Source organism: Cetorhinus maximus, chromosome 4 (assembly GCF_964194155.1).
Source record: "Cetorhinus maximus chromosome 4, sCetMax3.hap1.1, whole genome shotgun sequence".
Taxonomy (NCBI): Eukaryota; Metazoa; Chordata; class Chondrichthyes; order Lamniformes; family Cetorhinidae; genus Cetorhinus; species Cetorhinus maximus.
In genome coordinates, this window is record NC_135882.1 from 171,559,174 (window position 1) to 171,585,429 (window position 26,256).

Genomic DNA, 26,256 nt, shown 5'->3' on the forward strand with positions numbered 1-26,256 from the left:
AGGTAACAAGGCGTAGCCTGTCTCCACCTCCACTGTGGATGTCGGGGATGAACCAAGATGTAGTTGGTGGGTTAGGAAAGTTAAAAAAAGGTTTAGGAGGACAATGGTGGCACGAGTGTTTTCAACATGTATGTAGAAATGTAAATAGAATCGCGCCCATTTCACACCTCCTCTTGTGTAAGCCTCCTTTTTGTGATGAGCTGCGTTGCTGTCAATCAGGTGTGAGACCATAGTCCCTCTCCCCACACAGGCTGCTATCATGGGGCTCTTGTCTATGTAGTGTCCTTCCATATCACCACAGTGTGTGCCCCTTTTGCACATCACTCTCAACATCAGGGATGCCTCGACCTTAATGTTAAGTGTGCTTGTGGAATGAACCTTGTTCACGAGCTTTGCAGGGCCATGTCATGTTTATTCTTGGCTGTGTAAGATTGAGGCAGAGGTGTTCTCCTATCTTGTCTGCATTCTTGAAAGGTGAAGGCACAGTGTACAAAGAGAGAGGTGTTTACACATGGAGAAGGGTCACATATTGTGCAATTTCATGTGCTTCCTGTCTCTCAGCAGAGTTTTCGTGCTATGAGCCCAAACTCAGAGCTCGTGTGCACTGCTGTCTGCCAAATGCATTTCTGATTTTCCAAGTGTACACCTGCTAAGCTCACCAATCAGTGGGGACACTTTGAGACAGTTTAAATAAGTTACATTTGTATTTTGTGGGTGTTAGGAATGAGTTTCAGCTTTAACGTTGAAGTTTGATTTGTATTTCTGTATCTGTGTATTAAGAAAGGTCAAATTGAGTTTTAATTCCACTTTAAAAAGTGCTTGCATTTCTAAAGAGAGTTTTACGACTTAAGAAGTTAAGCAAGCACCAGAGTAGAAAATAAACAGCGCTGTTGCGACAGGGGTCCAGACAGTCAGGTCCCTCCCACAGACACACACACACACACACACAGAAAAGCTCAAAACAACAGTTTGATTTTGGAGTTGTTGGAGTTCAGCTGGTTTTGAAAGTTGCTGCCAGGCAGAAGCAGCCTAGAAGAGACAGACAATCAATCCCAAACCAAAGTTGGTTAAAAGTAGCTGCCTGGAGAGACTGGGGGCAAAGGGGACAGATAGCCAGTCCCAAGCTAAAAAAAAAGACCCTAAAATCCAGGGGAATGGAACAGGAAAAAGTCCCGAGAAGATCTTCTAGTCAAAGGAAGGATAGGAACCTGGGAAAAGGTCCTGCTAGGTGAAGAGTGAGGGGCAGAGAAAGCCTCCAAGCCTCAAGTTTAAAGCTTCAAGCTTAAAGACATAAAGGCTTGAGAAGGAGCAAGAAGGTCCAAAGAGACAACTGAAGGTCTGTAACTCTTTGCTATGAGCATATGAAGCAGTAGTACTGTTGACGGCTGAGTCAGTGAGAGAGAGAGTGTGTGGAAAGCAGCTTGAATGTATGTGGTGACCCAGAGAAGAGGAACATCGAATGGAGAGTTCGAAACCCTGGGGGTGAACCTTGGCGGGAAGTGTCTCAGAGAAAGCGTTCGTTTGGGAGAAGATTCCAAGGCGAGGTCTTGGAGAGAGGAGATCGGAAAACCTCCAGTGAAAGACAGAATTCAGTGAGTCCGGTTGGCTTATGGTGTGACAAGTATCTGGGGAGGTTGTTGAGGAGAGATCCATAGCATCTGTTTGGGGTGGCATCTGTCACTTGGTTTCAGAGTGTGGTGTGTCTGACCACAGGTTTACGTGGACTGTGTATTTACTATGAACATAACAAGTATAAGATAACTTCTGCAACTTGTGTCATCCTTACAAATCTGTATATACCTGTAAAGATATAGTTGTGGGTGAAGAAGTATTGTAATATAGTTAATCTTTTCTTGTTTAATAAATGTTTTATGCTTTTGTTAAAAGTTCATGAGCTGACTCTGGTGACTCTGTTCAGTAGCTACTCTCCACGTATCTAAACAAGTTGGAATCTATCAAGCTGTGTTTCACTCTGGGATCAGGCCTGTCCTGTGGTAACCTCAGCCTGGGATCGAAACACTCCTCAAGGTGACAAAGCTCGGCCCCTCTCAGCCACATTATTATCCAGGCGTTCGAACGTCCAACCTTGAGCACCTCCCACCTTGCGGGTCTTGCGGGGACAAGGCTTTGGTCACAAACTCGGGATGAAGCCTCATCTGTGCCTCACCTGAGCACTGACCGAGTTCACTGATGCTAATCCCAAATGGTCATCTCTGGAGGGCATTGGAGCCTTTGTGCGGGCTCTGGGAGTGCACATGGAGGGGAGCAACGCGTTAGGAGCGAGGGTGTATTGAAGCTGAAGCCTGCTCGTTACTTCGTGGTGTGTGCGCATTGTGAACTTGGCAAGGGCCTGGGGTGGCCATGAGGGCACAATGTCGGCATTAAAGAGGAGCCATTTTAATGTCTGGCAGGACAGTCTTTGACGTTGTCATGCTCAGGTGGCTCACATCCATGTTAACCTGAGGATAAAGGCAGCCCAGGATCCCTAACTGAGAGTGACAGATGTCAGTGTGATTTGGAAGAATGCACCATAGACGACAGTGAATTCACAGCAGCAGAATGTCATTGGCTGCCTGGTCGCAAATGTGAATTATCTGATACACCATCGATGTTACACGGAGTGCATATTTCGTTCCTTCAGGTGGATCTCCTTAAGGAGGCTCGTCTCCTTGATGGCCACTGAGGATCATGCAATGGCTCCTGGCTCTTGAAGGGTGTCATTGTGACTGGGGTGCTGGAGAGACACTTGAAGAGGCAGCACCTTCTGACATCTGATGCCAGGATGCCCTTCCTCCAGTTAGCACCTCATCTTAGCAAGGACAACGTTGCCAAGTGTTCATCGCCCTTCAAAGGATCAGGACAAGGTGAGCCCGAAGTGTAACTGTTCACTCTCATGGTTGAAATGAGAGAAATAGTAACGCTGGTGTTCATGCTGGCACACAATGAAGGGCTGTTATCCAAGAGGGTACTCACTGCACCTTGTCACCCTCTTGGTGGAATCTGGTGGCTGTCAGGGCCTCATGTGCATGCCTGCCTCATCTGGCCTCTTCCCCTGTGGCCTAGCTTACTGGAATTCATCACCCTCATCACCTTCGAGGTCTTTCCCATCGGCCGACACGTGCAGCTCCTCCACCCTGTCACCTGCACCTGCGGGAATCCGGAAATCTCAGCAAAACCCAGTGCTCTAGGGGAGGTGGTGGTACAGTGGCGCTGTCGCTGCACTAGTAATCCAGAGACCCATACATAATACAGGGATCCTGGGTTCAAATCCTGCCATGGCAGGTGGTGGAATTTGAATTCAATAAAAATCTGGAATTAAAAAGTCTAATGATGACCATTGTCAATTGTTGTAAAAACCCATGTGGGTCACTAATGTCCTTTAGGGAAGGAAATCTGCTGTCCTTACCTGGTCTGGCCTACTTGTAACTGACACAGCAATGTGGTTGACTTTTAAATGCCCCCTGAACAAGGGAAATTAGGGAATGGCAATAAATTCTGGCTGAGTCAGTGATGCCCACATTCCATGCAAACCACGGTGATCTGTGAGACCCTTGGGAATGTACTGGAGTGCTACACCAGATCTGTCCAGGCATCAGAATTGCATCTTTAGGACCCCTATGGCGTGCTCCACCAATGCTCAGCTAGTGCATGAGCCTTGTTGTACCATCTCTCTGCAGGATTCTGAGGCCACCGAACGGGCATCATCAGCCACTTCCTTCCCAGGTACCCTTTGTCCCTGAGGAGCCAACCCTGGATCCTGTGTAGTCCCTTGCAGATATCCAAGATCTGTGGTTGACTCAAGATGTTTGAGTCATGGACAGCCCCTGGGTATCTATCGGAAACCGGCATGATCATTTTCTTAAGGTCGCCAGCCAGCTGTACGTTGAGCGAGTGGAAGCCTTTCCTGTTTATGTATTGCAGTGCCCATTGTCAGGCAGCTTTCATAGCCACATGAGACCAGTCGATGGCACCTTGTACCTGAGGGAACCTGGAAATCCCAGCAAAGCCCAGCGCTCGGGCGGCCTGGCTTGCTGGATCTCTGTTGAAGTTGAGGTAGCTGTGGGCCTTGGCAAAAAGGGTGCCTGTGAATGAATTTGTGCGTGGACGCTTGCAAGATCCCACAGAAGCCCCAGTGGAGCCTTGGAAGGAGCCATTACCGTAGAATTTCAGAGCGGTCGTTACTTTTGTACCATCTACAAGATGCACTACATGAACTCAACAAAGCTCCTTCAACAGCACTTTCCAAACCCATGACTACTATCACCTAGAAGGACAAGGGCAGCAGGTACATGGGAACACCACCATCTGGAAGTTCCCCTCTAAGACACTCACCATCCTGACTTGGAAATATATCGCCGTTCCTTCACTGTCGCTGGGTCAAAATCCTAGAACTCTCCCCCTAACAGCACTATGGGTGTACCTACACCACATGGACTGCAGCGGTTCAAGAAGGCAGCTCACCACCACCTTCTCAAGGGTAACTAGGGATGGGCAATAAATGCTGGGCCCAGCCATGGACGTCCTCACCCCATGAATGGATGAAAGAAAAAGCTTCATTCCCTGCACCCTAATGCTACACTCTTGGGAATAAGCTTGAGGTACATGTTCATCTTAGAAATGAAAATATTTGAGGGGGACACGAGGCTTCTCTTCAGAGAATTGTCCAGCACTAACTTCCTTTCAGGATCATGGAGCTTGTCCTGTCGTCCAGTTGCTCTGGACTTCATTATTAACCTGGGGAATTTCCACACTGCGAACAAGGGGTTAAAACAAGGAGATCGATCAGTGCCACTTTGTGGGACTAGCCTCCCGTGAATGGGCATCATTGCTCCAGTTTCCTGATACCCAGTACTGTCAATGAAAGGCTCCTAACCTGTCTCAGCGGTGCCTCTCTCCTCATTTGGGAATGCTCAGTTCACAAGCACGCTAATGTAATCACCCCCACCAGCCCCCAACCCCCTCACTACAACCCCTGCCCCCCGGCCCCCCCCGCCAGTGCATGCAGCTGCCCTCCAATGTGCCCGCAGGGCCCTCACCACCAGAGCCTCTCCTCAGTTTAATTTTGCACTTCCTGATCGCTGCGGGTGGGAAGATGGTGGTGCTGAGCTCTCACTGCCAGACCGGCTCGAACCCTCCCTGTGTGAGTACGGAAACCCCTCCCATTGTCCCAGAGGATCTTCGTGTTCAGATTTCCCTCCCTCACACACTTCCCCATCCGCCCCCTGTATTCCTCGATCCCGTTGTGCTTCTGGCACATCTTCGTTTTGAAGATTTTGAGGTGGATGTGCCGATGGCGCATGTGGACCTCACCCATCCCCAGCTTGAGGCCACTTACACTGTTCAACTTCCACCACCCCTTGCCCCGCCCAGTACCCTCCCCCAGTCATGTGTCTAAGTGCAGCCTTCCCCACTCGTAGCCCCAAGTACAGCCCCACCCCTGTGGCCCCCGTTACAGTGTGAGGCTAGTTCCCTTCAACCTCCCAAGTACATTGCAAAAGTTACACCCTTGTTCAAAAAAGGGTGTAATCTTAAGCCCAGCAACTAAAGGCCAGCCAGTTTAATTTTGGTGGTAGGAGAAACTTCTAGAAATAATAACTCTGGACAAAATTAATGGTCACTTGGGCAAATGTGGGTCAATTAAGGAAAGCCAGAATGGATCAGTTAAGGGCATATCATGTTTAACTAACTTGATTGAGGTTTTTGATGAGGTAACAGAGAGGGTTGATGAGGGCAATGCGATGGATGTGGTGTACATGGACTTCCAAAAGGCATTTGATACAGTGCCGCACAACAGACTTGTGAGCAAAGTTATAGCTCATGGAATAAAATGGACAGTAGCAAGATGGGTATAAAATTGGCAGGGACAGGGAACAGAGAATATTGGTTAATGGATGTTTTTCGTGCTGGGAGGAGTTCCCCAGGGGTCAGCGTTGGGAACATTCTCTTCCTGGTATATATTAATGACTCTGACTTTTGTGCACAGGTCATCATTTCAAAATTTTCAGGCATTGCGAAATTTGAAAATATCGTGAGGAGGAATTTCAAAAGGACAAGGGTTGGTGGAATGGGCAGGCAAGTGGCAGATGAAGTTCAATGCAGAGAGGTGTAAAGTGATTCACTTTGGTAGGAAGTCAATATAAAATAAAACAGGTGCAGGAGCAGAGGGACTTGTGTGTAATTGCGTGTAAGTCATGGCAGGGCAGGGTGACAGAGTGGCAACTGAAGTATACAGCGTCCTAGGCTTTATCAATAGGAACATAGAGTACAAAAGCAAGGAAGTTGTGTTAAATTTGTATAAAACACTGGGTGAGCCTTAACTGGAGTATTGTGTCCAGTTCTGGGCACCAAAGTTTAGCAATGATATGAAGGCATTGGAGAGATTGCAGAAAAGATTCACAAGAATGGTTCCAGGGATGAGGAACTTCAGTTACTTTGGCAGATTTGGAGAATTTGGGACAGTTTTCTTTGGAGTAGGGAAGGCTGAGAGGAGGTTTGACAGAGCTACTCAAGACCAGAGTGGATGGTGAGAAACTGTTCCCACTGGTGAAAGGGTCGAGAATGAGAGGACACAGGTATAAGCTAATTGGCAAAAGAAGCAACGGAGACATGAGGAGAAACCTTTTCATGCAGCGAGTGGTTAGGACCTGGGACGCACTGCTGGGGAATTGTGGCGGAGGCAGGGTCAGGTGAGGAATGCAAGAGGGAATTGGGTTATTTCCTGAAAAGGAAGAATGTGCAGGGCTGTGAGGAGAAGGTGGGGGAGCGGGACTGGGTGAATTGCTCCTAGAGAGAGCTGGCACTGACACGATGGGCCAAATGACCTCCTCCTGTGCTATAAACATTCTGTGATCCTGTGATCACAACAACTTGCTGTTCTTTCAATCAAAATTGTCCCCATGTATCTTATTTTGCCAATCACTTAAACCCGTGTCCTCTGGTTACCTACTCTCTAACTGCTGGAAACAGTTTCCCCTTTTCGTAATCTATTCTTTCGTGGGATGTGGGTGTCACTGGCAAGGTCAGCATGTGTTGCCCATCCCTAATTGCCCTTGAACTGAGAGGCTTGCTGGGCCATTTCAGAGGGGCAGTTAAGAGTCATCCACATTGCTGTGGGTCCGGAGTCACATGTAGGCCTGACCGGGTAAGGACGGCAGATTTCCTTCCCTAAAGGGGCATTAGTGAACCAGATGAGTTTTTTTACAACAATCGGCGATGGTTTCATGGTCGCCATCACTGAGACGAGCTTTTCAATTCCAGATTTTTATGAACCGAAGTTAAATTCCCACCAGCCGCTGTGGTGGGATTTGAACCCGTGGGCAGGATTTCCCGTTGGTTGAGGAGGCCCGGGAAACCGCCATTGCCGCCTGTGATTGGCCCCCGACTGTGATGTCACGCTCGCTGCCCGATTTAACGGCCGGCCAGCGTGAAAGACGTGCCGAGGAGCTCAGCACCGCCGCTGGGGCGCTGGCGGGAGGAGGGTGAGCGCTAAAGTCTGCGCCTGCGCGGAGGAACGCGCACTGAGAGCTCCATCCCTGGAGGCACGAAGCTGCCTCGGAGAGCTGAAGAATTGTGGAAACAAAAATAAAAATTTTAAATATGAGGGAAACATGTCCCCACACGTGACTCATAAGACCATAAGACACAGGAGCAGAAATTAGGCCATTCGGCCCATCAAGTCTGCTCCCCCATTCAATCATGGATGATACATTTCTCAACCCCATTCTCCCGCCTTCTCCCCGTAACCTTTGATCCCCTTAACAATCAAGAACCTATCTATCTCGGTCTTAAATGCACTCAATGACCTGGCCTCCACAGCCTTCTGTGGCAATGAATTCCATAGATTCACCACTCTCTGGCTAAAGAAGTTTCTCCTCATCTCTGTTCTAAAAGGCCTTCCCTTTACTCTGAGGCTGTGCCCTCGGGTCCTAGTCTCTCCTACTAATGGAAACATCTTCCCCACGTCCACTCTATCCAGGCCTTTCAGTATTCTGTAAGTTTCAATCAGATCCCCCCTCATCCTTCTAAACTCCATCGAGTATAGACCCAGAGTCCTCAAACGTTCCTCAGTTGCATGAGCAGGGACATATTAAAATTGACGTGTGAAATTTTTTATTGTTTGTTTAATTACCGCTGGAATCCTCATCCCGCGCGTGGATAAGGTTTCAGAAATATCCAAAGGCCACTTGGCCGATTTTCCCACCTGCCAACCGTAAGGTTGGACAGGTAGCGAAAAATAGCATTCGATTGTTTCGTTGAGGGACTTAACAGGCCTATGAATTATCGGCGGGTGCTCTGCCGACTACCCTGCGCTCCCGCAGACTGAAATATCGCGCGCTATTTTACACCCGATCGTGTCGGGCATGTACCCACCCGCAGGATGTAAAACTCTGCCCCATGTCCCCAGAGCATTGGCCTGGGCCTCTGGATCACTCCATCAAAACCCTTCATGATTTTGAACACCCCCATTAAATCTCCTCTTAACCTCCTCTGCTCTGAGGAGAGCAAGCCCTGCTTTTCCAGCCTCTCCACATTAACTGAAGCCCTTGGTATCATTCGAGGAAATCTCCTCCGCAATCTCTCTTAAGTCCATGGCTTCCTTTGTCTTGCACAGTGCCCAGGATTTGGAGACAAAGCCCCAGCCGAGGTCTCACCAGCGATTTACAAGGGTTTGGCACAACTGCCTTGCATCTCTGCTCTGAGCCTCTATTTATAAAGCCCTGCAGGCTGTATGTCAATTTTATAAGCAGCCTGAACCCATTGTGAGACAGGTCACAGAACTTGCTTGACTGCTTCCCTTGCTTATTTGCACCTATTTTCTGTCTTCCTACCTCTTGGCTGACAATTCCATCCCTGAGCACAGAAGATGAACAGATTATGTTTTAAATGGGGAGTGCATTCATCTGGAAGGCTCTGTGAGTTTTTACAGTTTAATAACATTGAACCAGACCTGAGAGCTTCTTGACAGCTGCACAGTCATCAGTGCGGACAGCAAGGTCAACAACAAATTGTCCTTATAAAATACCTTTAATATAGTAAAGTGTTCCAAGGCGCAAGGAGCATTTACAAACAAAATTTGTCAGAGTCACGTTAAGGGGCGTTTCAGACAGATGACCCAAAGGTTTGGCCGCAGAGGTAACTTTCAGGGGGCACCTTCAAGGTGGAGAGACGGGCGGAGAGATTTAGGGAGGGAATTCCAGAGCTTAGGACCCAGGCAGCTGAAGGCACGGCCGCCCGATGGTGGAAATACTTAAATGGGAGATGCACAAGGCGGCCAGGATTGCAGGAGTAGTTCAGATCTCAGAGTGTTGTAGGACTGGAGGAGGTTGCGGAAATAGGTAGGGGGTGAGGCCAAGGAGGAATCTGAAGTAGAAAGGAGGAGAATTGTAGATTCAAGGTGTTACTGACCCTGCAGCCAGTAAGCACAGGGTGTGAAGTAGGATGTGGAAAGGTTGAAATTTGCAGGGGAGTGCCCATTCATCAGGAGGCAAAACATATGCCCAGGCTTCTGCAATAATGAGGGGATTACAAGCGAGCTGCCCCCTCGCCCCCCCACCCCCCCACCATTGGTAAAGCGAGAGACAGATTAATCCAAGAGCTGTGCCTGAAATAAAGCATTTACATCTGTAAATAGGGAACCTTTCTGAAGACTGATCGCCCACCCCCAATCCCTACAACCTCCTCCCAGTATTTTTTTATTGATGCATGGGATGTGGGCATTGCGTTTATTGCCCATCCCTAGTTGCCCTTGAGAAGGTGGTGGTGAGCCGCCTTCTTGAACCGCTGCAGCCCATGTGGTGTAGGTACACCCACAGGGCTGTTAGGAAGGGAGTTCCAGAATTTTGACCCAGTGACAGTGAAGGAACGGCGATATATTTCCAAGTCAGGATGGTGAGTGACTTGGAAGGGAACTTCCAGGAGGTGGTGTTCCCATCTATCTGCTGCCCTTGTCCTTCTAGATGGTAGTGGTTGTGGGTTTGGAAGGTGCTTCCTAAGGAGCCTTGGTTAGTTTCTGTAGTGCATCTTGTAGGTGGTGCACACTGTTGCTACTGTGTGTCGTCAGTGGAGGGAGTGAATGTTTGTGGATGTGGTGCCAATCAAGTGGGCTGCTTTGTCCTGGATGGTGTCGAGCTTCTTGAGTGTTGTGGGAGCTGCACTCAATCAGGCAAATGGGGAGTATTCCATCACACTCCTGCCTTGTGCCTTGTAGATGGCGGACAGGCTTTGGGGAGACATGAGGTGAGTTACTCACTGCAGGATTCCTAACCTCTGACCTGTTCTGGTAGCCACAGTATTTATGTGGCGAGTCCAGTTCAATTTCTGGTCAATGGTAACCCCCAGGATGTTGATAGTGGGGGATTCAGTGATGGTAATGCCATTGAATGTCAAGAGGCGATGGTTAGATTCTCTCTTGTTGGGGATGGTCATTGCCTGACACCCGTGTGGTGCGAATGTTACTTGCAACTTGTCAGCCCAAGCCTGGATATTGTCCAGGTCTTGCTGCATTTGGACATGGACTGCTTCAGTATCTGAGGAGTCACGAATGGTGCTGAACATTGTGCAATTATCAGTGAACATCCCCACTTCTGACCCTATGATGGAAGGAAGGTCTTTGATGAAGCAGCTGAAGGTGGTTGGGCCGAGGACACTACCCTGAGGAGCACCTGCAGTGATGTCCTGGAACTGAGATGACTGACCTTCAACAACCACAATCATCCTCCTTTGTGTTAGATATGACTCCAACCAGTGGAGAGTTTTCCCATTGATTCCTATTGACTCCAATTTTGCTAGGGCTCCTTGATGCCACACTCGGTCAAATGTGGCCTTGATGTCAAGGGCAGTCACTCTTACTTCATCTTGGGAATTCAGCTCTTTGTTCATGTTTGAATCATGGCTAATGAGGTCAGGAGTTGAGTGGCCCTGGCGGAACCCACAATGGGTGTCAATGAGCAGGTCATTGCTAAGCAAGTGCTGCTTGATAGCACTGTTGCTGACCCCTTCCATTACTTTACTGATGATCGAGAGTAGACTGATGGGGCGGTAATTGGCTAGGTTGTATTTGTCCATCTCTTTGTGTACAGGACAAACTTGGGCAATTTTCCACATAGCCGGGTAGATGCCAGTGTTGTAGCTGTACTGGAACAGCTTGGCTAGGGGCACGGCAAGTTCTGGAGCACAAGTCTTCAGAACTATTGCCAGAATATTGTCAGGACCCATAGACTTTGCAATATCCAGTCTATGTCCTGGGATTGAAATGACTGACCCCCAACAACCACAGCCATCTTCCTTTCTGCTAGGTATGGCTCCAATCAGTGGAGAGTTTTCCCCCCGATTCCCATTGACTCCAGTTTTGCTCGGGCTCCTTGATGGCACACTCGGTCAAATGCTGCCTTGATGTCAAAGGCAGTCACTCTCACCTCACCTTGGGAGTTCCGCTCTTTTGTCCATGTTTGAACCAAGGCTGTAATGAGGTCAGGAGCTGAGTGGCCCTGGCAGAATGCAAACTGGGCGTCAGTGAGCAGGTTATTTCTAAACAAGTGCCACTTGATAGTACTGTTGATGACCCCATTACTTTACTGATGATGGAGAGTAGACTGATGGGGCGGTAATTGGCCGAGTTGGATTTGTCCTGCTTTTTGTGTACAGGACATACCTGGGCAATTTTCCACATAGCTGGGTAGATGCCAGTGTTGTAGCTGTACTGGAACAGCTTGGCTAGGGCCATGGCAAGTTCTGGAGCACAAGTCTTCAGTACTATTGCCAGAATAGTAGCTCCACCACATGGACTGCAGTGGTTCAAGAAGGCAGCTCACCACCACCTTCTCAAGGGCAACAAGGGATAGGCAATAAATGCTGGCCCAGCCAGCGAAGCCCACATCCCGTGAATGAATAAAGATAAAAATATTGCTGGGGCCCATAGCCTTTGCAGTTTCCAGTGCCCTCAGCCATTTCTTGATATCACGTGGAGTGAATCGAATTGGCTGATGTTATGGCACAGCCGATGGTAAATGCTGAGCTGCCCAAATCCCAAAGGGAAACTTGAAATAACTGCCACAACTGTTTTGCAATTTGTATATTTATTTCGAGATGTGTGCCTTGAATCCACTAGTAATCAGCCCACAGAGTCTTAGAGGGTTTTTACAAAACTAAATTAAACGTTTATTAATAAAAGAAAAAGATTTTAAGCACATACCTAAGTTTACAAATTACTACTACGATAACTCCTAGCTCCTCAGATTAATTTAACTCCCAGTTACGCCTCCATTAAGGCAACCGTAAACGTCACAGATTTAAACAGCCCCAAGCAAAGCACACGCCCTGGACAGTCAAACTCAAAGTGTGTTTTTCTCAGCTTTGGTTCCTTGGAGACTGCAGCTTGAGGCTTAGATTGCTGGAGGCTTTTCACACTTATATTAGATCTTAAAATTCATGCACTTACACACAGCTTTCTCTCCTTTATACATATTTTCCTCTTTGAATGCAAATTCCCATTGTTTCACTATGTCTTTGGACTTTACCTCTCTAATAATAAAAAAATGTATCATAGCACTAATTTTACCAGTAATCTTTGGGAAAAATAAACACACTGGGCAGGATATTGAGGTCAGCGAACTGGGGGTGGGGCCCGCTCACCAAAGCGTAAAATGACGCAGGATGACGTCAGACGGAACTCCCGATGTCACCCCGCGGAATTTCCTTTTTCAGGTCGGTGGGGGCGCAGCCGAATCAGCTGTGCGCCCGCTGACCTGTCAACGGCCAATTGAGGCCATTTAAAAAGCAATCAGACTAGTTAGTGGACCTGCCCGTTCAACCTTAAGGTTGGCGGACAGGCCGGGAGCCCTGGCGGGCTTCAGGAAAAGCATCAAACCTCATCCACGGGCGGGATGAGGTTTCATGTAGGTTTTTAAAAATTTAATAAAAGTTTACTTAAAAGTGAAGGACACGTCCCAACTCATGTGACAGTGTCACATGAGGGGACATGTCAGGGAAATTTCATTTCTCTACATGCACCATTTTTAAATTTGGCGCCGGTCTCCCTGAGGCAGCATTTAGCCTCAGGGAGATGAGTGCACTCATGCGCGAAAGAGCGCACTCCCAGCTTAGGGAATCCCCTCACCGCCAACACAGGGAGCGCATAGCGCTTCCTGGCGGACGTCACGCTGGGCGGGTCTTGATTGGCCTGCCCACGTAAAATGGCAGTGTGACCCCAATTGGGGGTGCTGATCGGAGGGCGCCCACATGCGCCCGCTCCTGAACATCCCCCCCCAACAGGGGGAATATTCTTCCCACTGTTTCTTAACTTCTCCTGGCTAGGTGTAACATTTCACCCCCTCTTTTGAATTCAGGCTACTCTGGTTTATTTAAAAATGTAAATGTTCCCTTTAAACCTCACATTCCAAAACTTCACCCATGTTTAACTATATATCATTTCAAGCCTAGCTTCTGTCCTTACATCAACGCTCTCCGACCAGCTGTCTTTAATTCAATTAAGTCATACACGCACACACACACACACACACACACACACGCACAGACCCCGCTATTACTCTATAATAAATGCCAATAACATTATAAAAATTATCATATCTCCCTGACACTGAAGATTGGCATCTGTGATGCTGGGGACCTCTGGAGGCGGCGGAGATGGATCATCCACTCGGCACTTCTAACTGAAGATTGTTGCGAATGCTTCAACATTATCTTTTGCACTGATGTGCTGGGCTCCTCCATCATTGAGGATGGAGATACTTGTGGAGCCTCCTCCTCCAGTGAGTTGTTTAATTGTCCACCACCATTCATGACTGGATGTGGCAGGACTACAGTGCTTAGATCTAATCCATTGATTGTGGAATAGCTTAGCTCTGTCTATCACTTGCTGCTTATGCTGTTTGGCACACAAGTAGTCCTGTGTTATAGCTTCACCAGGTTGACACCTCATTTTTAGGTATGCCTGGTGCTGCTTCTGGCATGCCCTCCTGCACTCTTCATTGAACCATCACTGATCTCCTGACTTAGTGGTAATGGTAGAGTGGGAGATATGCCGGGCCATGAGGTTACAGATTGTGTTCGAGTACAATTCTGCTGCTGATGGCCCACAGCGCCTCATGGATGCTCAGTCTTGAGTTGCTAGACCTGTTCAAAATCTATCCCATTTAGCACGGTGGTAATGCCACACAACACGATGGAGGGTATCCTCAATGTGAAGGTGGGACTTCATCTCCACAATGACTGTGCGATGGTCACTCCTACAGATACTGTCATGGACAGATGCATCTGTGGCAGGCAGGTTGGTGAGGATGAGGTCAAGTAATTTTTATCCTCACCACCTGCCGCAGACCCAGTCTAGCAGCTATGTCATTTAGGACTCAGCCAGCTCAGTCAGTAGTGATGCTACTGAGCCACTCTTGGTGATGGGCATTGAAGTCCCCCACCCAGAGTACGTTCTGTGCCCTTGCCACCCTCAGTGCTTCCTCCAAGTGGTGTTCAACATGGAGGAGCAGTGACTCATCAGCTAAGGGAGGGCGGCACGAGATAATCAGCAGGAGGTTTCCTTGCCCGTGTTTGAACTGATGCCATGAGACGTCATGGGGCCCGGAGTCAATGCTGAGGACTCCCAGGGCAACTCCCTCCTGACTATATACCACAGTGCCACCACCTCTTCTGCTGGGCCTGGGCAGTGGGACAGGACATACCCGGTGATGGTGGTATCTGGGATCATTATCAGGTATGATTCAGTGAGGATGACTATGTCAGGCTGTTTCTTGACTCATCTAGTCTGTGAGACATCTCTCCCAAAATTGGCACAAGGCCCCAGATGTTAGTAACTTTACAGGGTGCAGAATTGGTTTTTTTGCAGCAATTGACAATGGATATCATTGGACTTTTAATTCCAGATCTTTTTTTATTGGATTCAAATTTCACCATCTGCCGTGGTGGGATTTGAACCTGGGTCACTGGAATACTAGGTCTAGTGACAGTACCACTGCGCCACTGCTGCCACCCCCCCAAACAGCGACAAGTAACAGTTGTTGGTCGCTTAATGCTTTCGCCAACCCCAAACCCGCCACATTCACTCCCCTCACTCCCGGGGCCTACATGAGGCCCACTGCCTGTGATGCAGCAACTGGGAGTTGAGCTACCTATTCACTGGCCCTCTGCCAGCGTCTGGTGAAAGCGAGGCACCAGCCCAATACTGAGTGCGCCTCGGGCTGATCCGTTTCAGACAGTGACCACCCCGCCATGGACAGCGTCGGACGGCTCACTGAACTAAGGCCCCGGCAGGGCAGGAACGACCCCCCCCCCCACCCCCCCTTCCCGAGTGCTGCCGGCCAATCAGAAGCCAGCAGCTCTCCAGTACCGGCAGCGCCACCGGGAGCAGTGGCCGCTGCTGGTACTGATTCGTGTCTTCACTGGAGATCGTCCCTGGAGAGAGGTTCGTGTGGGGCGGGATGAGAGGAAGCAGGGAGGGGTTGTGGCAAGGCGGGAAGAGGGGGGTCTGGAAGAAAGGGCAGCAGGCATTGCTTTAAGCAGCACCTCCAGTTCCCAGCTTTCCCTGGTAAGCCAATGGCAAACCCGACAGGCGGTTCTCTGTCGGCACCAGGGACCTCTGTGAGTCCGGTTAAATCCCTGAACCACCATTAAATCCTGGTGGACTCAGAGGTAATTGGCTTTAAATGGCTCTTTAACGAGCCTAGTCGCCTCCCCTTTGCCAGCGGATGGGTTTCCTGTGTCGGGACCTTCCCACCTTTCACAGAATGCGCGACAGTTTTCCCACTGGAGAGAGTCAAATGTCCGTACTCCCATGCGATTCCCTGGGCCTGTCTTCCATCGTGCCCGCTCCAGTGGGTTCCATTGAATTCCACTCATCAACTCTGTTTTGTGAAGCTCTTAGGGTAGGAACACTTTTATAGTCAGCCAGAGACACTTAGAATTAGAACTGCCCGAGCTGTTAAACATGGATCCTTTATGACCCCCTTCCAAGCAGACTCCCTCTGCTGGTACATGTGCGTATGGCAGCCTCACTGCAATTTTCAATACTCTACACGTTTCTCCACACACGCTGCCAGACCTGCTGAGTACTTCTAGCATTTTCTGCGACCATTAATTTGTTTCCCTGCTGATTCTGAGCAAAGCCACAAGAGGGAGCTCCACCTCAACTGCTGGCTTTGTACCTGACAATCTGGATAAGGCTGAGATTTGTCCCAGTGTTACCCACAGAAAGGCAATTTTAAATTGCAGGCCCCCCTCCTTTTATTTAGATAAAACAGCCAATATAAATACTAAAGCCTAAAATATACTTTCATAAAAACCAAAGGGAACTTGCAAAACCAAATTGCAATATTGCTCCTAATGTCCCCATTGCCATCAACGACTTGCATTTAAGTAGCACCCCTAACCTAGTAAAAGGTGCAAAGCTGTTTCGCAGGGAGCATTATCAGGTAAAATTCGACACTGAATCACAAAAGAATAAAGAAGACAAAGGAAAAAGAAGCTAGCTGATTGTTTTAAATCCCGCTTTAGGGAGGGGATTCCAGAGTTCAGGCCCCAGGCAGTTGAAGTCTTAGCCTCCAATGTTGGAGCGATTAAAATTAGGCGTGCTCAAGAGACCAGACTTAGAGGTGCGCCGATACCTCGGCAGGTTGCGGGGGACTGGAGGCGGGGGTTACAGAGATAGGGAAAGGGGCGAGGCCACGGGAGGGATTTGACAACAATTAAGGATGAGAATTGTAAAAGTTGCCTGACTGGGAACCAGTGTGGGCCGGCGATCACAGGGAGGGGCGATGGGCGAACGGGACTCGGTGCGAGTCGGGGTGATTGGGGGCCGCAGACTGTCGGATGACCTCAGCTTTAGGTGGGGAGGAAGATGGGAGTCTGGCCAGGAGGGTGTAGGGACAGTGGAGCTGAGAGGTGAACAAGGTATGACGGTGATGGATTGGTAATGTCACTGGACTAGTAATCCAGAGGCCCGGGCTAACTCTCTGGGGACATGGGTTCGAATCCCACTACGGCAGCTGGTAGAATTTAAATTCAATTAATAAATTAATGTGGAATTGAAAGCTAGTCTCAGTAATCGTACCATGAAGCTAACATTGTAAAAAACCCTAATATCTTTCAAGGGAGGAAATCTGCCACCCTTACCCAGTCTGGCCTACATGTGACTCCAGACCCATAGCAACGTGGTTGACTTTTAACTGCCCTCTGAAATGGCCCAGCAAGCCACTCTGTTCAAGGGCGATTAGGGACGGGCTACAAATGCCGATCTCATCTCCGACTCCCACATCCCATGAAAAGAACAAAGGAAAAAAAAAATGGATGAGGGTTTCAGCAGCTGATGAGCTGAGGTAGGGGCAGAGAGAGGTAATACCTACCTTGCTGTGCCCACTGACCACAGGAAACCCTGAGCGTACCAGCGGGCATTGCATGCTCCTTCTCCTCGAGCACAGAGAGGAAGGAGGGAGAGGGGCAGAAGGTCAGAGTGACCACTCATCATGTATTGGCATAGTCTTATGAGGAAAGGTTGAGCCTATACCCACTGCAGTTGAGAACACTGAGAGGTGATCTTATTGAAACATTTAAGGACCTGAGGGGACTGGACAGGGTGGATACAGAGAGGATGTTTCTTTTTGTAGTGGAGTCTAGAACTAAGGAACACATCTTAAAAATTAGGGAGCAGCAGTGCGTGAATTGCACTTTGGCTGGGCCAGCACAAACACGATGGGCTGAATGGCCACCTTCAGTGCTGTAATGATTCTGTCGCTGGATCTTTCCGCTCCTGTTGGCGTCGGGCGTCCTGGTGGGCGCGAGCGGATAATATGGTGAGAAGGCCAAAAATCAATTTTACGCTGCGGTTAAACCAGTTTGCGATTGTCCGCTCCGCCCGTCAATGGCAGGCTGCGTGTCCTGACGCAGGGCCTCGGGAATGTCATTTTAATATATTTGCACCTAATTATATCCCCTGCTCACCAGAATCATCCCCACAAGATGGATCATCCCGACCAATCACGCCGATGTGTTTCACAACTGTACATAAGCGACGTGCACCTGGTGAACTGCACTTCACTCAGGACTTCGAGGTTTGTTTACCCACCTCGCTTCGGGCAGCAATCGCAGTCATCAGCGCCAGGCTTCACAGGCAGCACCACATCACTTTTAGGGGGGTCTCACGGGCAGGTCTCTACCCACCAGACCAGCCGTAAGGTGCGGGTGGCTTTTCAATGGCTGCAGGGCCAGGGCTTGCCTAGGGAAGGGGGGGTAAGTGGCCTCAGGCAAGGGAAGAGGCTGCAAGGTGAGGGCTGTACTGGGGAAGGGGGGTATCCCAGGGGGTGTGTGTGTGGGGGGCACATGTTGATCTGTGCAAGTGGCCTCAAGATGGGGAGGGCTGAGGAGGCAGCCTCCAGAGGAGATGAGGCCAGATGCAGATGTGAGAATGGGCGGTGATGTCCCTTGAGCTGTCAGTGAGTGAGATGCCAGTGAATGTGTGATGGGCTTGTGAGTGTGTGAGTTTAAAGTGATGAGATGGTTGCCTTAACCTGGTGGCATGGATGAGATCATTCATCCTCTATCTGCACTGGATGGCCAGTGCTTTTGTCCAGCATTGGCACTGACCACCACTGCCACTGCCTCCCAAGCCTGAGCGGTGAGACGGATGAGCCTCCAACAGCTGGAGCAGGGGTAGAGGACATCGTGGAGGGCCTCCACGGTGTCTAGAAGGCTTCCCAGGGATGTGTCACTGAATCGGGGGGCTTCGCTGTTCTTGGCTTTTGGGGCCATGTCTCCACCAGTGCCCTCCTGGGCTGCAAGCGCTGAGAAGTGTGCTCGTGGCTGCAGTTTGGATGTGGTGCCCCACTTCTGACCTTATGTTGGAAGGAAGGTCATTGATGAAGCAGCTGAAGATGGTTGGGCCGAGGACACTACCCTGAGGAACTCTAGCCATACACTCAGTCCCTTCGCCAAATCATTGATGTAGATTGTAAATAGTTGAGGCCCCAACACTGATCCCTGTGATACTTCACTAGTTACAGCTTGCCAATGTGAAAAAGACCCATTTATCCCTACACTCTGCTTCCTGTTAACCAACCAATCTTTTATCCATGCTAATATGTTACCCTCTTCACCATGTGCTCTTACCTTGTGTAGTAACCTTTGACGTGGCACCTTATCAAATGCCTTTTGAAAATTTAAGTACACCACATCTACAGGTTCTACTTTATCCACCTTGCTTATTACTTCCTCAAATTATTTAAACACGATTTCCCTTTCACAAAGCCATGTTGACTCTGCCCGATCACAGTGTGATTTTCTAAGTATCCTGCGATAACCTCCTTAATAATGGATTTAAGCAGTTGCCCAATGACTGATGCTTGGCTAAATGGCCTGTAGCTTCCTGCTTTATGCCTCCCTCCTTTCTTGGATAAAGGTGCTGCATTTGCTATTTTCCAATCCACTGGGACCCTTCCAGAATCTAAGGAATTTAGGGAGATTATAACCAATGCATTTACTGTCTCTGCAGCCACTTCTTTTAAGACTTTAGGCTGCAGGCCATCTGGTCCTGGGGACTTGTCAGCGTTTAGGTCTTATAGTTTTCCCAGCACCTTTTCCCTGGTGATGGTGATTACTTTAAGTTCCTCCCTCACGTTCACCTTTTGATTTTCAAATCTCTTTGGGAAGTTTTCTAAGTCTTCGACAGTGAAGACAGACACACAATACCTGTTCGATGCCTCCACCATTTCCTTGTTTTCCATTATCAAATCCCAGACTCATTCTGTATAGAACCAAGCTTTCATTATTCTTTTCCTATTTAAATACTTGTAGAAACTCTTACTATCTGTTTTTATATTACTAGCTAGCTTCTCTCATGCTCTTCTTTCTCCCTCTTTATTATTTTTTAATCATTCTTTGCCGGTTCTTAAAACCTGACCAATCTTCTGACCTACCACTAATCTTTGCAGATTTGATACAATTCTTAACGTCCTTATTCAGCCATGGATGATGCATCCTTCTCAAAGAGTCTTTCCTTCTCACTGGGGTAAATCTTTGCTGAGAGTTCTAAACATTGGTCGTACCACTGCATCTCTACTGTCCTACCTTGTAAACTAGTTTCACAATTCACTTTAGCTAGCTCTGCTTTCGTACCCTTATAATTACCTTTAATCAGGTTTAAAACACTAGTCTTAGACCCACACCTTCACCCCTTCAAACTGAACATGAAATTCTACCACGTTATAATCAGCTGAAACCTGAAGCCCCATTTACCATGGTTAATTTACTAATCCTGTCTCATCGTACATTACCGGGTCAAGAGAGTACGGGAGAGAGAGAGAAAGAAAGTGGGGAAAGAAAAGAAACACTTGCATTTATATAGCAACTTTCAAAACCTCAGGATTTCCCAAAGTGCTTCACAGCCAAGAAGATATTTTTCGAAGTGCTGTAACATCGCAACACAGCAACCGATTTACACACAGCAAGATCCCACAATCAGCAATGTGATAATGACAAGGAGATCTGATTTTTGTGATGTTGGTTGAGGGATAAATGTTGCTCGGGGCAGTAAAAATGAGGAAAATTAGAAGAATGAGAGGTTATCTCATTGCAAATTCTAAGATCCTGAGAGGACTGAATAGGGTGGATACTTGGAGGATGGTACCTGTTGTGGGGGAGATTAGGACTAAGGGACACAGTTTAAGAATTGGGGGTGTCCCTTTTTAAGATGTAAATGAGGAGAATTGTTTCTCTCAGATGGTCATTAGCCTGCGGAAGTCTCTCCCCCCAGAGAGCTGTGGAAGTTAGGTCATTCAATGTATTCAAGGCTGGGTTAGAGAGATTTTTGATAGACGAGTAGGTCAAGGGTCATGGGGGGGCAGGCAGGGAAGTGAAGTTGAGGCCACAACCAGAGCAGCCGCGATCTTATTGAATGGCGGAGCCAGCTCGAGGGGCCGAATGGCCTACTCCTGCTCCTACTTCTTGTGTTCACCAGCTGATAATCCAACACAATCGCCTGGTAAGGAAGTTAAAGGCTGTGGTCATTTAAGAGGAAGGCGGATAAACGCATGTAGGAGAAAGGAGTAGAAGGAGATCTTGATGGGGTGGGATGAAGTGAGATTGAAACGTATAAGATCCTGAGGGGACTTGATAGGGTGGATACCGCGAGGATGTTTCCACTTGTGGGAAAGACTACATCTAGGAGACACAGTTGAAGGATAAGAGGTGTCCCGTTTTTTATAATCCCTTTTCCCCAACGCCACCCACTCACCCCCGCCCCCTCCTCACCCCCGCACCCCCCTACCCCACAGGGCCATTTGTCACTTGTTTCTATATTGTGCTTTCACTGAGTGCTGACCCTTGTCCTGCTATTGACACATTCTGCTATCTTACCTTTATGCCACTATCAGCACCACCTTTAGTCTTTAACACCACCATTAACACTCCCTTTATCTGACATCCTTGTCAATCTCTCCTGATCTCCCACCTAACCCTGACCCTCTATTTTGCTCCACCTGCTCTGCCCCCCTCTTAAACAGCATAAAACCCATCACGTTTCTACCTCTCTCTCACCCTGGAGAAGAGTCACGTGGACTCGAAATGTTGACTCTGTTTCTCTCTCCACAGAGGCTGCCGGACCCGCTGAGTTCTTCCAGCAGTTTCTGTTTTTATTTCAGATTTCCAGTGTCCTCGGTATTTTGCTTTTATCTGAGCCGAATGGCATGTCGTGCATCCAATGTAATTCTGTGCCCCTTGTTTAATCGATGCTGCCCTTCACTTCAGCACCATCTGGCGAGCAGTCTGAGCAAGTCCCTTTATCACTGTGAATGAACCGCTCGTACCAGTCACCGTGAGAGATGGAAGCTGCGTCCGAGAGAGGGAGTCAAGAACTTCTCAATAAAGTCTTCCCGCTTTGGAAATCAAGCCTCTGACTCATCCTTTTCAATATAAAGAAGGAAAAACCATCAGGGTGGGGAGAGAAAAGAAAATGGAACATTTGAGTCTTGGGTAAATTTAAATGCTTAACCTAATCTGCTGCTAACACTTCCTCCTGGATTGGCAGACAGACTAATAAACTGACTCTGACTCTCACAGTGCCTCGGGCCTCGAGTTGCCTAGACAACAGGCCTAGCAACGTGTAGAGGAAAATGAACAGTGGGACTCAGCTTAACTCCAGCATGGTTAATAGTACTAAAGCTGGCGGCTTTCAGAAACAGTGGGCCACCCAAAATTGATTTTACTGAAACAAAAATTAAACTTATTGGAAAATTAAAGGCACCTGCCATTATTGGCCAGCAAGTTCAGTCAATCTCCAGAACTTGCTTGGCTTATAAAACTACACCATTAGCTCCACACAAACAATGCCTCATCCTCCCCATTAAATATAAGGACCGGCCGGATTTGTCCATTAATCGCTCCTTAAACTCACAACCGACAGTCAGGCCTGGAATCTAACAGCGTAAGGAACTTTTTAACACTGTGATAATTTGTTACTGCAATACCACTCAGCCTCTCGGAGGTAGGAGGGAAACTATTTAAACTGTTCAAATAGATTCTGCAGGCAGTAAATTGTTATTCGTGATTTTTAAAATTGCAAATTTTACATTTTGCTTGTCTTGTCTTTGTTTTATTCATTCACGGGATGTGGGCATCGCTGGCTGGGCCAGCATTTATTGCCCATCCCTAGTTGCCCCTTGAGAAGGTGGTGGTGAGCTGCCTTCTTGAACCGCTGCAGTCCATGTGGTGTAGGTACACCCACAGTGCTGTTAAGGAGGGAGTTCCAGGATATTGACCCAGCGACAATGAAGGAACGGCAATATATTTCCAAGACAGGATGGTGAGTGACTTGGAGGGGAACTTGCAGGTGGTGCTGTTTCCATGCATCTGCTGCCCTTGTCCTTCTAGATGGCAGAGGTCATGGATTTGGAAGGCGCTGCTGAAGGAGCCTTGATGTGACAATACAACAGCGCTTCACTAGATTGATCCCTGGGATGAGAGAGTTGTCTTATGAGGAGTCATCAGGTGAGTTACTCACCTCAGAGCCTCTGACTTGCTTTTGTAGCCACAGTCTTTTTTATCTTACTTTTTCAATCTGTTTCTTTTTCTGTTTTAATCCAATCTTTTTTTTTCCCTCTTTCTGATTTGACTCTAATTCACCTTCTCCGTTGTTTCTCTGTTTCTTCCTCAATCTTTAACATTCATTGGTTAAGGAAGATAATTGGTTCATTGAGAAGTTGTCAAGGCGGCAGGTGCCGAATTATGATGAGAGTACAAATAAAACCAGTAATCATAACCCATAACATAGTCATAGACACTCATTAAAAAATAAAAATAAATCATCAAATAATAAAGGATTGCACAATTATGAACATTTCAATATACAAATGATTACAATATGTCACAAAATGTGGGTCTCCTGAACCTACAGAATAAAAATGAAAGGTCTACCACACTCTGCATTTTGTACTAAAGTCCACAGATCATATGCTGTCAGGTCGTGTTCACTAAATTCTCAACCATTTACAAACTATTTATAAGTGTTATGAAGTAGGGGGTTGGGCTATATTGTAGTCTATTTGTTCTATAGATGTTATTTACAGAATGGGGTGTCTTTTCTCCTTAATTCCCTTGCACATTTACTTTTGTGGGGTTGCGACGAGAGATGGTGTCAATGGGAGGTGGAATTCAAGACGAAGGTGGGCTGTTGGTCCTATCGTTCACTGGGGTTCCAGGCACCATGTTGCTTCATCGTGCCATTGCAAGCTCACACTCCCAGCAAGTGAGGGTGCAACAATATTTCTCACCTTACGGGCGCAGGGCAGAAGTTTAATTAACAGAGCTGGCCGCGAGATTCCCCTCTCCGGCAAGATCGAGCCCAATAACCTGGAGCTACGTGTAAATTTTCAGTGATTCTGACAGACGCACACCATTCCTGTAGTTATTCAGTTCCAATCCTTCCTTTTCTCCCTTATTGTCACACAGGCAATAAATGTGCTCAAACTTCAAAGCTTGACCAGCAAGGTGATGCATAAACTCAACACAATCCAATTTGATAAAAATGTAAGTGGGTAAGTTTCCTTAGTTGTTCATTATCACCATAGCCTCAGTAGGCCTGTTGGCATTGTCTTGCTTCCTCTCGGGTTTTCTTCAAGCCTCCCTCAGTCCACGTCTCAATGTCGTTCACCCACACAATTTTTCTTCTCCCTCTTCTGTTTTTACCCACAATCCGTAAATTATTGCCAGGACAACGCTGTTGGCTCTTTGTTTCCAATGTCTATACTTGGCTATCTACTCTCTCTAACTGTACTTAGCAACCCTTTTGATTACTGAACTTCTACCCTTGACCTAATCCACTCACTTGTCATTCTGTCCATTTAGCTTCTCCTATGAATCACTAATTATATGTAAATGATATATGTTTGGTTAACATGTCCCATGAAAGGAAGATGGTTGTGGTTGTTGGAGGTCAATTATCTCAGTTCCAGGACATCACTGCAGGAGTTCCTCAGGGTAGTGTCCTAGGCCCAACCATCAGCTGCTTCATCAATGACCTTCCTTCCATCATAAGCTCAGAAGTGGGGATGTCCGCTGATGATTGCACAATGTTCAACACCATTCGCGACTCCTCAGATACTGAAGCAGTCCATGACCAAATGCAGCAAGACTTGGACAATACCCAGGCTTGGGCTGACAAGTTGCGAGTGACATTCATGTCACAGAGGTGCCAGGCAATGGCCATCTCCAACAAGAGAGAATCTAACCATCACTCTTTGACATTCAACGGCATTACCATCGCTGAATACCACACTATCAACATCCTGGGGTTTACCATTGACCAGAAACTGAAATGAACCAGCCATATAAATACTGTGGCTACAAAAGCAGGTCAGAGGCTGGGAATCCTGTGACGAGTAACTCACCTCCTGACTTCCCAAAGCCTGTTTACCATCTACAAGGCACAAGTCAGGAGTGTGATGGAACATTCACCACATGCCTGGATGAGAGCTTGGTTGTCCTGGTCTTGCTGCATTTGGACATGGACCGCTTCAGTATCTGAGGAGTCGCATCGGTGGTGGAGGGAGTGAATGAAGGGGAATCAGGGGTAGAAAGGTAAATGTTTGCACCTTGCAGGAGTGCATAGGTAAACAGTAGTAAGGGTATTATACTTTAATTGACCTGAAAGAAAAGAAGAGATGGAAACAGGAAAGGTCTTATATTTGGAAGGGTTTGAGTTTCAAAGGGGTGTGAGAATAATGGAACTGAGATGAAAGGGCAAAAGGTATATTAGAGTTACTGTGGCTAGCTGCTGAGGTACAGAGAGAGAGAGAGAGAGCTATGGAGCTGGATAGCTGTCGAGCCGCTAAGCTGGAGATGGCTGGAGATAGCTGGAGCTGTTGAGCTGTTGAGAAGTATTGGGCTGCAGCAAGCAGTTTTATTCTGAAGTGAATTCCATAGCAAATGGGAAGAGAGTGCAGTTCATGTGGTACACCTTTATTGCAGCTACAGCAGTCTGCCATGTGTGATATTATTTGATTCCATATTTAAACATCTATAAGGTGGTGCTGCCTGGGAAGTGTTTACTTGTGGGTTTGACCAAGTAGAGAGTTTTGGGGAAATGTTTTGTAAGACTAACCTTACTTGTGTAACTTTAATCTTGTGGGCTTAAGTTTTCTTTTGTCTTTTTGTTAATAAAAGTTTTACTTTCAAGTTTTAAAACCCAAAAAAGTATTACTGGAATTCTTACTGCTGAGATTGGCACTTCTTCTTCTCATTATTAGGATACAGATAAAAAGGTTATTGCCCGTAAGCCATGTTTCCCTCTGGGATTTGGTTTGTGCAGCAATTAACACTAGTTGTGGTCATAGCACCATCCAGACCAGCGAACATCCCCACTTCTGACCTTATAATGGAAGGAAGGTCATTGATGAAGCAGCTGATGGTTGGGCCGAGGACACTACCCTGAGGAACTCCTTCAGTGATATCCTGGAACTGAGATAATTGACCTCCAACAACCACAACCATCTTCCTTTCATGGGACATGTTAACTAAACATATATCATTTACATGTAATTAGTGATTCATAGGAGAAGCTAAATAGACAGAATGACAAGTGAGTGGATTAGGTCAAGAGTAGAAGTTCAGGAATCAAAAGGGCTGCTAAGTGCAGTTAGAGAGAGAAGATAGCCAAGTATAGACATTGGAAACAAAGAGCCAACAGCATTGTCCTGGCAATAATTTAAGGACTGTGAGTAAAAACAGAAGAGGGAGAAGAAAAATTGT